Raw genomic sequence first — 14,078 nt, 5'->3', positions numbered from 1 at the left:
GGTGATCCAAGCTACCATATGCAGCATAAGATATATCAACATTTTTTTTTTTTTAAGATGAGAGTTATGTTTTATTCTGTGACCTTACTGAGGACTACAGCCCAGGATATAAAGGAGTTTTAGCCAGCTCAGTAGTATGATCTAAAAGTCATCAGAAACTTAAGATTTGTCCAAAAGTAGAGATATTAAATGATATTTAAAGTCACAAGGAAGCGAATATAAATAGAAGAGAACCAAAGATGAAACCTTGTAACTTCAAGGCAGAAGAGTGGATGAGTCACCGAAGGAGAATGAAAAGGAACAGCCAGTGAAGTTGGTGAGCTGAGAGTGAGGTGCCTGGAAGTCAAGTGAATATAATATTATCAAGGAGGTGTTAGTGCTTCCATGTGAGTGAAGCAGTGAGGACTGAGAAATAACTACTGGATTTAGTACCATGGAGGCTATGGGAAATGGGAAAAAAAACCTTGAGTGGGTTTAAGAGAAAATTGAAGGAGAGAAATTGGAGATACTAATATTATAGGCAATTCTTTTTAAAAGTTCTCCTGCAGAAGCGAGCCCAAAAATGATCATGGGGGAGCCTACCACAGTTAACTGGTGGTGGAAGTGGAGTCAAAAATAGGTTGGCCAAAAAACTGAAATATTTGTTTCAATGAGAATGATCTAGAAGAGAAGGAAATTTTTATGAAGGAGGAAGAAGAGAGAATTGCTAGAATGGTGCCTTTGAACGGGGAGAAGTTTATGATCTAGGACACAAATGAAAGGATTATCTGTAGACAGGAGTACAGACTGTTCATCTATGAAAACTGCAGGGAAGGTCATAGGAACGGTGGTGAGAATCTGTGGAAGTTCTCTTCTGATTGTTTTTTTCAGAGATATATGATGTAAGGTCATCAGGGAAGAGGAGATTCGGAAGAGTAACTGAAGGTGATGAGAAGCAAAGATGTGAAATATTTATCCAGGAGAATGGAAAGATGAATATACTAAGAAAGAAAATATATCATAGGCTTGCTGAGTGTCATTAAGAGCCCACTTGAGTTCATGGTCATAAATTTAAGTGGGATAAGTCAGTGTGTTTGTCCTTTCCTCCTCCAGCAGTAATTGACTAAGCCAGGATGCAGGCTCAAAGCAAGCTTAGAATTCTATGCAATTAGGTTTTACCAAGGAAATAAGAGCAAGGACAGAGGCACAAGGAAGTCAAAGATGTAAGGGAGTGAGTATGATTCACCATGGAGTTTTAAGATGAGGGAATAGTAGATGGAGAGACTAAGGTCAGAAAAAATGTGGTTGGATCAGTGAATTGCAGGTCCTTTCAGGGTTGAGGGACTGTAAGAGTCCAAAAACAAGAGGGAATGATCTGAAAATATAGGTGTAACATAAAGGGTCTGGCTCCATTTTTGATATTTGATGACAGCTTTCAAGCCCCACCACTTCTTTGCTCCCTGTGTCCCACATCTGGGAAAATTGATTAGAAAGCCCAGCTGTTCACTCCTTTGGTGCCCATGGAAAGTTCAAAGTATACAAGAGCCTGTCCATGTGAGGGATGCTTGACCCTGCCCCCCCCCCACCCACCCCAAACACCATAAACCCTAAGAAAGTCTCCTCTTTCTGCTCCCTCAAGTCATATTCAGACCAGCTTGGAGACTGCCCTGCTCTCCTCAGAAAACTTCTCTACATGTGTAATAAACTTTTTCATACTCTGAAAAAGTTGGTACATGTGTAGCATGATCAATCTCTACATCCCAAACAAAATTTAGGTGGAGGAATCTATCTCAAGTCTGCAGAATGACCATAACAATGTGGCAATTTGAGTGGGATGCATGCAATAAAGATTATGGAGAAGTGGTGAAGTGAATTTGACAATGCCAATGAATGACTAAGGAGTCTGGAATACAGTGTCATTGGAAGACAGTCAAAGAGGGAGTATCATGAGGATTCTCTCCATACATATTAAAAACATTAAGATTTAGGACAAGAGAAATACTGGATAGGAAATGTGTGCTAAACCTCTTCAGTTGTATCTGACTCTGTGCAACCTATGGACTGCAGCCTGCCAGGCTCCTCTGTCCATGGGATTCTTCAGGAATACTGGAGTGGGTTGCTGTGCCCTCCTCCAGGCAATCTTCCTGACCCAGGGGTCAAACCTGCATTTCTTATATCTTCCTGCATTAGCAGGCTGGCTCTTTACCACTAGAACCACCTAGGAAGTTCCCTGGATTAGGATGTCAGTAGCCAAAAGTTAAGGTCCTTGAGAAATAATTCAGAGTGATCTATGACTGAGTAGGGGACTGTCAAAATGAGGAGAGTGAAATGAGTGATACGTCCTCTCATCAGAGGTCATGAGTTAAAGAAACAAATACTTTAGGAGGAGGAATTAGATAGGACATGGGGATAATAGCCTGAGAGAAGCAATGAAGAGTAAAGAGGATCTCTCTCCCACCTCCAAATCTTTCAAGGGTTCTGGGAAGGTTGCAGGGACAACAACATCCACAGAGGGTGAGCCAGGTTTGCTTTAGAACAAGAAGGTGAAGAAATAGAGAAGAGATAGAGGATACAAAGGTTTTCACTGAAGATGAACTATGAATTCCAGAGGATATAGTGGAAAGAGTCTCAGAAATTGGGGAGTGTGGTAAAGGAGTTCAAAATAGGTGATGTGAAGAGCCCTGAGTGATTTAGTGGGTGGAAGATGAAGGGTGATCTGGGAGTCTAGGGTTTCTTATGGTAAAGGATATAAACAGGAATAATAGGGATAAAGTTTCAACCAAATGAGAAATGATGGTCAATTTCCATTTAGAATCAACAAAGAATCAATGTAGGGTTTCCCTGGTGGCTCAGCGGTAAAGAATCCACCTGCAGTGCCGGTTCCATTCCTGGGTTGGAAAGATCCCCTAGAGAAGGAAATGGCAAACCACTCCAGTGTTCTTGCCTGGGAAATGCCAAGCAAGGAGGAAACTGGCAGGCTTTATACAGTTCCTGGGTTCACAAAAGAGTTGGACATGACTTAGTGACTAAAACAACAAAAAAACAACAAAAAGAATCAATGTAATTAACATTTTCTTATTCAAAAGGGGGAAATTAATTTTCTATTCATTTTCATTTTCAATTCTCATTTGGGTAGTTTCTCTTGTCGTCCCATGTAGAGCAGCAGCTACCCTAGGGTCCATCCTGGGAACCTCCTAGGTGGGTTTGATGAGCTCTCTCATACCTTTGGACTTACACTTTTTGCTTTAAATCTACATGTGAGGTGAGCCAGAAAGATAAAGAACATTACAGTATACTAACACATATATACGGAATTTAGAAAGATGGTAACGATGGCCCTATATGCAGGGCAGAAGAAGAGACGCAGAAGTACAGAACAGACTTTTGAACTCTGTGGGAGAAGGGGAGGGTGGGATGTTTCGAAAGAACAGCATGTATATTATCTGTGGTGAAACAGACCACCAGCCCAGGTGGGATGCATGAGTCAAGTGCTCGGGCCTGTTGGGCTGGGAAGATCCAGAGGAATCGGGTGGAGAGGGAGGTGGGATGGAAGACCGGGATGGGGAATTCGTGTAACTCTATGTCTGATTCACATCAATGTATGACAAAACCCACTGAAAAATAAAAAAAAATTTAAAAAATTAAAAATAAATAAATAAATTAATTAAATAAATACTCTTGAACCAAAAAAAAAAAAAAAAAATCTACATGTGAGTCCCAAGATGGGATCCAAGCAGGTTGACCTGTGGCCAGTTTGGGTAGGAAATATTCTACCTCTTGACCTGGCTCTCCTTCCCACATGCATTACAGCTGCCCTGTGAATTCTTGATGTCATATGGTGGGACTACCTTGCAAACATCCAAATTTACCTGTTTACCTAGCATCCATTCTTGTGAACATAAAGTCTGTTTTTCTAAGTAAAAGCTAGGTAATGCAAAACTAATGGTTGTGTAGCTGATCCATATGGTTGTATTCAGAGGTAATTTGTGGCCTCTTAGTCCTCATGTATAACATAACTTTGGACATCCAGAGACAAAAGAGCAACTCCAGGTTTCAAATATAGAAAAATCAAGATCTGTGGTCTTTGGTCTTTTTTGCTTCAGTTCAGTTCAGTTCAGTTCAGTCACTCAGTTGTGTCCAATTCTTTGCGACCCCATGAACCGCAGCACGCCAGGCCTCCCTGTCCATCACCAACGCCTGGAGTTTATCCAAATCCATGTATATCGAATCGGTGATACCATCCAACCATCTCATCCTCTGTCGTCCCCTTCTCCTCCTGCCCTCAATCTTTCCCAGCATCAGGGTCTTTTCAAATGAGTCAGCTCTTCGCATCAGGTGGCCAAAGTATTGGAGTTTCAGCTTCAACATCAGACCTACCGATGAACACCCAGCACTGATCTCCTTTACCATGGACTGGTTGGATCTCCTTGCTGTCCAAGGGACTCTCAACAGTCTTCTCCAACACCACAGTTCAAAAGCATCAGTTTTTCAGTGCTCAGCTTTCTTCAAAGTCCAACTCTCACACCCATACATGACCACTGGAAAAACCATAGCCTTGACTAGAAGGACCTTTGTTGACAAAGTAATGTTTCTGCTTTTTAATATGCTGCCTAAGTTGGTCATAACTTTCTTTCCAAGGAGTAAGTGTCTTTTAATTTCATGGCTGCAAAATCATCATCTGCAGTGATTTTGGAGCCCAGAAAAATAAAGTCTGATACTGTTTCCACTGTTTCCCCATCTATTTGCCATGAAGCGATGGGACCGGATGCCATGAGCTTAGTTTTCTGAATGTTGAGCTTTAAGCCAACTTTTTTACTCTCCTCTTTCACTTTCATCAAGAGGATCTTTAGTTCTTCTTCACTTTCTGCCATAAGGGTGGTGTCATCTGCATATCTGAGGTTATTGATATTTCTCCTGGCAATCTTGATTCCAGCTTGTGCTTCATCCAGCCCAGCCTTTCTCATGATGTACTCTGCATATAAGTTAAATAAGCAGGGTGACAATATACAGCCTTGATGTACTCCTTTTCCTGTTTGGAACCAGTCTGTTGTTCCATGTCCAGTGCTAACTGTTGCTTCCTGACCTGCATATAGGTTTCTCAAGAGGCAGGTCAGGTGGTCTGGTATTCCCATCTCTTTCAGAATTTTCCACAGTTTATTATGATCCGCACAGTCAAAGGCTTTGGCATCGTCAATAAAGCAGAAATAGATGTTTTTCTGAAACTCTCTTGCTTTTTCAATGATCCAGCAGACTCCCAAAAGAATTTTGAAAAATTCTTCTATCTTTTCCTCATTTTTATATCAGCATCCAAATCTTTTTCTCATAAAATCAAACAATTGTAAAGGAAGTTATTTCCAGCATTATGTTGTAAATATTGGCATTTGAAAATAAAATAGTTACACAACTCTTTAAGTATGTCCAGTTGAATTTAAATACCATCTCTATTTAATACAATTGAAAGAGTATCATTCATTTGATGAATAAATGAAACATTGTTTCTTTAGCTATCAGAAATGTAACACTGTTCCCTTTTCTTCTTGAACTTTAATAATTGCATTCCCTTATAACATTTTTTCCTGTTACACACTTTTACAGATTCTAATCTATTTTTCAACCAACCATACTTCTCTGCAATAGACATTTTAATGCCTTTCACTTTCAATGAAAACTTTATTTTAATTTTTGAATATGTATATTCTCACCTAGTTCAAAAATAAAGCCCAAATAAAAATATACATTGAGAAGTCTTATTCCCACACTCTTGCCTTTCTACCTTGTCCATACCCACATAGAATTTTTATTGCATTCTTCCAGTGTCAGTGTTCCTTTTATAGAAATAAAAGCAAAATCAAATGTATTTTTAAACTTCAATATAATTTCACCCCCTTTTCTTACAAAGATGGATTACTTAATTATATTTTTTAAAAACTGCAGCGTGACAATCTACTAATTAGTATTAATGAAAATACACTGATTAAACCAATATCAAATCATACTCTTGATAAAAAATTTTTCTTCCCCTTTCCTCTTGATAATGGGGTTGGATCGCAAAACTCAGCTTACATTCTTCAAGGATTTTTTGGAAACCTAGGTGCTTTTAGTTCTTTGAACTCAACACCAGTGACAGCAGAGGTTGCAAATTGCAGCCCTGGGCAGACGTGTTTTGTTTGACTGGTCCAACATGAACAGAATAGGACACTTTACATAAAGGTCCAGATTTTTTACTTTTTTAAAAAATCAGATGATCAACTAGCCAAGTCTTTCATTCACTCAGCAGCAATGAGCTGGAACCGATTACCTCCTCCTTCTTTGAGGGGGCCAAGGCTCTGCAGTTTGCCACAGGCCCCTCACTCCTTAATTCTTCTGCCATAGCCCCCCACATTTATTTATTTTTCCAGTCTGGTCCTTGTAGGTATTTGACATTATGACCTCTGAGTTAACCTCACAGTGATTTGGGCAAGTAGACCCAATCAGGAGCTTCTTTGAAGCTTCAAAATGGTAAGCAAGAAAGAGAACTAGTAAAGAGTACAGAAGGGAGGAGATTAGGCTCTGGACGAATAATGCAATTTAAAAAGAAGCCACGTTTTACCAGAACTTCCCTAGAGAAAAGAATAGACAAATAAATTATCTATTTACACTGTTTAGCCTGTATCCACTAGATGGCTTAGGGTATTGGTTAGCCAAGGTGGAAACTAAATTTGTACTCCAGAAAAAATGAGTCTGGTGTGTTTTAGGTATGAGATCATAGACTAAAAGGAGAGATAGGGCTCTCTTTATCTTCTATGAAAAGGCAAATTGGATATTGAAGTTAAAAAAAAAGTACAGTGGTTCCCTAATTTTCCACTAACACCACCACCTAATACTATGAACCTTTTATATCCAAAATGTTATAAAATTATGTTAAGAGTATGGAATACTTAAACCTTATATGAAGAAGGGTAAGTATTTTGTGTATCTGGTTTTATATGGAATGCTTCAGAATAGAAAAAAGAATGATCAGAATTCTTTCATTGTTATGTTGCTAATACCTAGCACAATACCTGGCATACATAAGGTAATTCATAAATATTTGTTGAAAGAATAAAAAAGTGAATAAATGAGGCTGTCAGGAGAATTAAAGTTATAAAAATAGAATAGATGTTACAGATATTTTTAACTTGAAAACATCATTCAGAATCTGAAACAGAATCATTTATTCTATTCCTTAATATTATCAGTACATTCACTGAAGACATTTTTTTGGGAATAGTTCCTCAAGAAAAAGAAAGGCCAATAATAATTTGATACTAGGATTTTTGTCTGACTTGAGGCATAATACTAAAACTCTGGATGTTGAAATTCCCCTAATGAAAAGACTGCAATAAAAGACTTGTATGGAGAATTCACAATGTCTGTAAAAAGTGTGACAGAGATGATCATATAAAACCTGTCACATGGGAATTATTGAAGGGGTTACCTCATTACTGTGAGTTGATTTTCAGCAGGATATGAACTTGTCCTGAGACAGAATATTTTCAGTCTCTGGTAACAGTCTTAAGGTTTCATATAGACAAACTGTTAAATTCATAGTGTTCAAACAGCATTCCACAGTTCAGTTTAACTGCCCTCTTAATTTTGTTTATAGTGGCTCAGATGGTAAAGAATCACCTGCAATGCAGGAGATTTTGATCCCTGGGTCAGAAAGATTCCCTGGAAAAGGAAATGGCAACTGACTCCAGCATTCTTGCCTGGAGAATCCCATTGACAGAAGAGTCTAGTAGGCTACAGTCCATGGAGTCACAAAGAATCGAACAACTCTGAGTGACTCAGCACATAATTTGGTTTATAAGGTGTGCCATGCTGTTTATCAAAGAGGAAAATTGAGTAGAGACAAGAATAAGCAAGAGATGACCTGGTAGCACTGCCAGAGCAGTATTCATTGGGTGATTTGTAGTGTTTCTTTCTTTTTTTTTTTTTACCGAAACATTTGTCGTCATTTATTAGTGTTTCTTTTCTTCTGAAGGCCAGTCCTAGATATTTCCCAATTCTCTTGAACACAAGAATAACCATCCTTGGAGAAGGAAATGGCAAACCACTCCAGTATTCTTGCCTGGGAAATCTCATGGATAGAGAAGCCTGGCAGGCTGCAGTCCACAGGGTCGCAAAAGGTTCAGACACGAATCCGTGACTAAACAACAATTCACCAGGAAAGGGGCACAATTCTTGAGGCACTATCCCTCTGTGTTCCCCCTTTGCCTGGCAAAGAAATAAAGCCACTCTTTCCTTGTCCTCCATAAAAAAAAAAAAAAAGAATAACCATCTTAATCCAGGAAACAGCTGATTCGCTCAGATGATTGCGGAGGACTCATCTGTTTCCTTGCTGATTACCCCAAGTAAACTCCAATTACAAGAACCAATTCAGGAAATGTCTTAAGAGGTCCAAATGTCGGGTGGAGGATAATCCTTATCTTTTCCAGAGCTTCCCCTCCCCCTTTATTCTTTATCTCTCTTTTTCTCTCTCTCCTTCTCTTCCTTGTTTCTTGTTCCCGTGTAATGATTAGGAACTATCTGGAGAGAGTTCAGTTGTTTGTCTGGTTCTGCCACTTGAAAGCAGAGAGATTTTAAGTAACTTGCCTGGAGTCACACAGCTAGAAAGCAGCAGAGCCAGACAAACAATTGAACTCTCTCCAGTTCAGTTCAGTTCAATCACTCAGTAGTGTCCGAATCTTTGCGACCCCATGAATTGCAGCACGCCAGGCCTCCCTGTCCATCATTAACTCCTGGAGTCTACCCAAACCCATGTATATCGAATCGGTGATACCATCCAACCATCTCATCCTCTGTCGTCCCCTTCTCCTCCTGCCCTCAATCTTTCCCAGCATCAGGGTCTTTTCAAATGAGTCAGCTCTTCGCATCAGGTGGCCAAAGTATTGGAGTTTCAGCTTCAACATCAGACCTACCGATGAACACCCAGCACTGATCTCCTTTACCATGGACTGGTTGGATCTCCTTGCTGTCCAAGGGACTCTCAACAGTCTTCTCCAACACCACAGTTCAAAAGCATCAGTTTTTCAGTGCTCAGCTTTCTTCAAAGTCCAACTCTCACACCCATACATGACCACTGGAAAAACCATAGCCTTGACTAGAAGGACCTTTGTTGACAAAGTAATGTTTCTGCTTTTTAATATGCTGCCTAAGTTGGTCATAACTTTCTTTCCAAGGAGTAAGTGTCTTTTAATTTCATGGCTGCAAAATCATCATCTGCAGTGATTTTGGAGCCCAGAAAAATAAAGTCTGATACTGTTTCCACTGTTTCCCCATCTATTTGCCATGAAGCGATGGGACCGGATGCCATGAGCTTAGTTTTCTGAATGTTGAGCTTTAAGCCAACTTTTTTACTCTCCTCTTTCACTTTCATCAAGAGGATCTTTAGTTCTTCTTCACTTTCTGCCATAAGGGTGGTGTCATCTGCATATCTGAGGTTATTGATATTTCTCCTGGCAATCTTGATTCCAGCTTGTGCTTCATCCAGCCCAGCCTTTCTCATGATGTACTCTGCATATAAGTTAAATAAGCAGGGTGACAATATACAGCCTTGATGTACTCCTTTTCCTGTTTGGAACCAGTCTGTTGTTCCATGTCCAGTGCTAACTGTTGCTTCCTGACCTGCATATAGGTTTCTCAAGAGGCAGGTCAGGTGGTCTGGTATTCCCATCTCTTTCAGAATTTTCCACAGTTTATTGTGATTCACACAGTCAAAGGCTTTGGCATTGTCAATAAAGCAAAAATAGATGTTTTTCTGGAACTCTCTTGCTTTTTCGATGATCCAGCGGATGTTGCCAATTTGATCTCTGGCTCCTCTGCCTTTTTTAAAACCAGCTTGAACATCTGGAAGTTCACAGTTCACGTAGTGCTGAAGCCTGGCTTGGAGAATTTTGAGCATTACTTTACTAGCGTGTGAGATGAGTGCAATTGTGTGGTAGTTTGAACATTCTTTGACATTGCCTTTCTTTGGGAACTCTCTCCAGATAGCTCCTAATCATTACATGGGAACAAGAAACACTGAAAAGAAAAAAAAAAAAAAAGAGAGAAAGAAAGCAAGGGAAGAAAGTTCAGGAAAAGATAAGAATTACGCTCCACACGAAGCATGGAAAACGCCATAAGGGTTCCAAACTTCATATTATAGAGCTTTTAGCATAATACCTAGCATAGAGTAAGCACTGCACACATAGAGATGTCTAAAACACCATGCTTCTGGGAATTTCCCATGGTTCAGCTGTTAGGACTTGGCACTTTCACTGCAGGTTCAATCCCTGGTTGGGGAACTAAGATGCCACAAGGCATGTGGCAAGGCCAAAAATAAGTAAAGTAAAATTCTAGAAGGCCATTATTATCTTTTTTATGAAAAGAAACCATAAAAGGAATTTTTTTAATTCAAAGGTATAACTAAATAGATTTATCATTATTCTGTAATTTTTTATTGAACAACCTGAGTCAGCATCTTCAACAAACTTTCCCAAAAAGCTTTAGGTAAAAATTCATTTTTGAGTTTTAAGGGAATGAACTTTTCCATACAAATGAATTTTATTAGAAAACAAAACTCGTCTCTTTAAGTACCATTTCTCATAAAACTTTTGATCATTGTTACATTAATAGATATTGTTTTGAACTATGTCACCTAAATCCCTGTCTTATTAAACAAATTATAATGGACACAATTTAACAAGTTCTTGCTGTAGGACCGTGCAATATAGAATCGAACATCTGGCATCTTACAAGTAGGCTGGCTATGACCCTCTCCTCCTTACCAGAAAGGAGAGGAGACCCAGTCTTGAACATAGCCACTGGGAAAGAATTAGAACTTGGGGATACTGACATGCCAGACAGTGTTCAAAATATTTCTCGGTACCAGGCATAGTTCACAAAAGCAGTTGTCAGTGAGAGGCCCAAGGCAGCAGTTGATCACTGAATCAAGTTGACAGAAAATCAAGCAGCTCAGGGAAAGACAGTACTCTGCAATTCAGAACAGCAGGTTGGAAATGATCTCTCTAAAGCTTGTCAGGGTCTATATCCACCATCTTTGTGAAGGGCAGGGCTCTAAATTTTAGCAACAGTGTAGACAAGAAGTTGGGATGTAAATTTTGGAAGAGAGGTCAAGGCAAAGTTTTAACTGTTACGATAGAGACACATGGAGAGATGTAAAGTTTAGAATCATATCTAGATTAAACCAGTGGCAAGGATAACTTGATACCAGGTCATAGATTGTGAAGGTGGAATTGATTTTTTTTTTTTTTAATCTTTCTCAAGTGAGGACACATTGAATAATCTGCCCTGGGTCTTACTGAGAGGCTGCGCAGCTGGGATTATATCACAGGCTGTCTGACTCCCTACATATTTCTGCCATTTTTCTCTATTCCCTTTAAAATGAAACAGATAGAGGAAAGAAAAGGCAAAACTCTCTCCGACATAAATCACAGCAGGATCCTCTATGACCCACCTCCCAGAGTATTGGAAATAAAAGCAAAAATAAACAAATGAGACCTAATTAAACTTAAAAACTTTTGCACAAGAAAGGAAAGTATAAGCAAGGTGAAAAGACAGCCTTTGGAATAGGAGAAAATAATAGCAAATGAAGCAACTGACAAAGAATTAATCTCAAAAATATACAAGCAACTCCTGAAGCTCAATTCCAGAAAAATAAACGACCCAATCAAAAAATGGGCCAAAGAACTAAACAGACATTTCTCCAAAGAAGACATACAGATGGCTAACACACACATGAAAAGATGCTCAACATCACTCATTATCAGAGAAATGCAAATCAAAACCACAATGAGGAACCATTTCATGCCAGTCAGGATGGCTGCTATCCAAAAGTCTACAAGCAATAAATGCTGGAGAGGGTGTGGAGAAAAGGGAACCCTCTTACACTGTTGGTGGGAATGCAAACTAGTACAGCCACTATGGAGAACAGTGTGGAGATTCCTTAAAAAACTGGAAATAGAACTGCCATATGACCCAGCAATCCCACTCCTGGGCATACACACTGAGGAATCCAGATCTGAAAGAGACCCGTGCACCCCAATGTTCATCGCAGCACTGTTTATAATAGCCAGGACATGGAAGCAACCTAGATGCCCATCAGCAGACGAATGGATAAGGAAGTTGTGGTACATATACACCATGGAATATTACTCAGCCATTAAAAAGAATTCATTTTAATCGGTTCTAATGAGGTGGATGAAACTGGAGCCTAGAGTGAAGTAAGCCAGAAAGAAAAACACCAATGCAGTATACTAACACATATATATGGAATCTAGAAAGATGGTAACGATAACCCTGTATGTGAGACAGCAAGAGACACACAGATGTATAGAACAGTCTTTTGGACTCTGTGGGAGAGGGCGAGGGTGGGATGATTTGGGAGAATGGCATTGAAACATGTATATTATCATATGTGAAACGGATCGCTAGTCCAGGTTCAATGCATGAGACAGGGTGCTCAGGGCTGGTGTACTGGGATGATCCTGAGGGATGGGATGGGGAGTGAGATGGGAAGGGATTCAGGATGGGGAACACATGTACGCCCGTGGCGGATCCATGTCAATTTATGGCAAAACCACTACAATATTGTGAAGTAATTAGCCTCCAATTAAAATAAATAAATTTATATTAAAAAAATAAAAGAGAGGTTATATTACTCTGGAAAATACAAAAATATATACTACTCTGGAAAATAGAAAAATAACTGGATTTGGTTTTCTGATTCCAAGGAAAATTGCAACTGTACAATTCTAGAGTCATGTCATTTATAAATTTTGAAGGGACAAGAGTGAATTATCTATTTATAAGAAATATATATTGTTGGTAAGGAATAGCCTGCTCTATCAGTACATTAAGAATTAACTCTCATAAATTCCTGCATTCTAAAAGTGAATCTTTCAGTCTTCCTTGGTAGCTTAGTGGTAAAGAATCCACCTGACAATGCAGGCGGTGTGGGTTCAGTCCCTCATCTGGGAAGATCCCACATGCTGCAGAGTAACGAAGCCCATGTGCCACAACCATCGAGCCACAACTATTGTGCCCATGTGCCACAACTCCTAGAACCTGTGCTCCACAACAAGAGAAGCCACCACAATGAAAAACACTTGTACCACAACCAGAGAGTAGCTCGCAACCAGAGAGGAGCTCACCAACAACTGGAGAAAAGCCCACACAGCACTGAAGATCTGGCACAGCCAAAAAATAAACAAAATTTTTTTTTCTAAGAGTGCTTAAGAAAAAGAATAAAAGTAAATCTTTCAAAAGGAGTCAGTGTATCTCTATGAAGAAAGCACAATTCAATTTTACCCATTTAAAAGAAATCTAAATTCTGAGAATTCTAAGTCTAAAAGAATCTAAATTCACATGTGCAAAATTTCATAATAAGCTAAAAGTATATAGTTCAAAGGAACAAAATTTTCTTGACTTGAAAATAAGAATATTATTAGAATCAATGATCTACCTGGTTCTTACTCTAAATTACTCTTAGATAATTATTATTACATGTATTACCAGCAATAAATTTCTTTCTATTAGAATTCAGTTTTTTAAACTTTATAGTCTCTATTATTGCCTTTTGAGATTCAGATCTAAAGAAGACTGAACAAGAGGTATTTCCTTTTGATTGTTTCACCTCAGGCTCTAAAAATGTCAGTTCTGGGGTTGTGAATAAAGATGGTGCTTTGCAAAAAAAGGTTAAGAAAATCAAATGGGTAAGGAAAGCTAAAAGTGGATATTTGCTAGGCAGTGGGCCAGTAGGCATGAAAAAATAGTTTAGAAGTACACAAGAACCAAAGGACAAAAAAAAAAGTCAGTGACCCAGAAATGAAAGGCAGGCAAAATTTAGAGTGTGCTGGAAATTAGGCAAGCAGATAGCACTAAATTGAACAGAAATCCCAAAGGAATGCTTTAAGAGAGCAAGAATACCCAAAGCCAGGCCGATGGTTAGGAAACCAGTAAGCAAAAAAGAGGCAAAAGTTTTGGACAGCAGAAGTCAAGCATCCAGGCAAAAATGTCTACAAAGAAAACTTGATTCTCAGGCCAAACTGTGTCCAGCTTGGGACCGTCAGGAGAAATGG

This window comes from Muntiacus reevesi, chromosome 1 (genome assembly GCF_963930625.1).
Source record: "Muntiacus reevesi chromosome 1, mMunRee1.1, whole genome shotgun sequence".
NCBI lineage: Eukaryota > Metazoa > Chordata > Mammalia > Artiodactyla > Cervidae > Muntiacus > Muntiacus reevesi.
Note: the sequence above shows the minus strand (reverse complement) of the source record.